Below are 2,011 nucleotides of genomic sequence, written 5' to 3'. Positions count from 1 at the left end.
AGGACCGAAGCCAGTACGTTAGCTGTGCTCTGCCGATCTTTATCGACTCTAGTTTGCATCCCGTCGACATCCCGAACAAGGACCGAAGCCAGTAAGCTAGCTGCGCTCTGTCGAGCTTTCTCGACCCTTGTTCGTCACCTTTCGACGAGCGAGATCGGGTGTGAATACGCCGATACATCGGCTACTCACGCCTCATCTCGTCTCTTGCGACGCCGACGGGCAAGCGAACGCATAGCTGTCAAAACCGCGAGGACAGCATACGACACTGTGCTACGACTTCGGTACCGCCGACACCGCGCGGTCCCCGCGACCAGCCACGCGAACCGCGTACGAATCGCGAACACCGAATCACGACACGCGACCGCCTGCCGAATCTCCGAGGCGAGCCTAGCCATCGCGCTATACGCTCCGCCTACCGACTTACCTATCGCGGCCTACCGAAACCGCAATCCGGTAGCTGGCGCCGTCACCCAGAAACTTTGTATACTAATACGCGAACACTCTGTACCAAGGCTAAATAAATCTTTTTGTTATTTTACATTCCGCGTCCGTTTATTTCACGAACCCGGACTCCGACGAGCGAATACATCCGCGGCAACGACACCAACCGACACGCGGAGTACGGTTGTTACAGACATATAATCCAACGTTGTTTGACAGACATCATTAGCGAGTGCAGAGCGCGTATGAAGAGCTGTGAAAGTACTCGAGGGAGTTTCAATTCGCCTCCAGAACTGTCTGTAGAAGAGCAGCGTGGCACTGAATACATTGCTCCCATATCTCTTTTAACGCTGATATATCGAATTTTGGCAGCCGTGTAGTTATTTTTGCCGATCTTCTTAAACTTTTCCAAGGAGCGATCAATTATTTGCAGCAATGCTTATTGCCTTGAGTAGAGATGTCCTTGTCAAACGAGTTAGCTCGTGCCCCAAACGGTTGAATAACCGAAAGACACCGAATTACCTTCGATCCGGCTCAAAGAACCAGTTTTATGTTTACGAACGATTGAAATTTTTTCCGCAAACGGAAATGCCGGAACCGGCCAAAAAGAATGCGAGGTGATTGGCTTCATAGGAAGCGAAAAGAAATGGAAAAATTTAAGAAAAATGCGAATTTGTCTAGGATATTTTCATATAAAAAGCGGATAAGAGTTGAAGAGTGGCAATGAACTAAATTGAGGAGAGAATTCTCATGGAGTGAGAAGACTGACGAGCCAGATAAAGTTCGGAGAAGACTTTGATATACTGATAATCGTTTAACAGAACAATTTATTATACTGTGTTGTGAACGTCTAATAAGGCTCTAACAACGGTTGTGTTTGAACGAATGTTTATAATGTCTGTTCGATCATGCAGCTTCCCAATGTCGGTGGGGATCAGCTGCGTGATAGACGCGTTATCACGTAGAGCAAGCATGATCATTCCAATTTCGAAGACGTTTTCGAATAATAATTGCGTATTTGTTTTGAGTATATGATAAGGACGTTGCAATCTTGAACATCACCATATTAGATATTTTTTTTTAATTCACAAACGTGTATGCTTTCAAGCAATGCCCTTCTTTCACACTTATTCCACAGAGTATTTTAAAAGTAAACTCAAACTCTTCTCTTTTATATCTACGCAAATCAGTATCGAGAGTTCGCAATGGATCTATTACTATGTGCGCAACTAAGTTTCCGGGTTTCACACATGGATGGCGCTAACGACACATGTAGTCGACATACATGTCTAAAGTTGTGTTTCTTTTATAGCTTGGACATCTGTCAACAATAACCAGTCATAATACCAACATATATCGTAACGCAAAAATATTTTTTCTAACAATAAAGATGTTGAGTTTAGAGCCAAATAAACAGCATTTGCTGGAAGCTTTGCTTTTCTGCTTTAACTTGAAAAAAAAATGCAGCTGAAGCACGTCGTTTACTTGAGGAGGCCTACGGCGAACATGCACCATCGAAAACTACCTGTGAAGATTGGTTTAAACGCTTCAGAAGTGGCGATTTCGACAC

Source organism: Odontomachus brunneus, unplaced genomic scaffold (genome assembly GCF_010583005.1).
Source record: "Odontomachus brunneus isolate Ranch 3 - 2012 unplaced genomic scaffold, Obru_v1 Obru_scaffold_315, whole genome shotgun sequence".
Taxonomy (NCBI): domain Eukaryota; kingdom Metazoa; phylum Arthropoda; class Insecta; order Hymenoptera; family Formicidae; genus Odontomachus; species Odontomachus brunneus.
Note: the sequence above shows the minus strand (reverse complement) of the source record.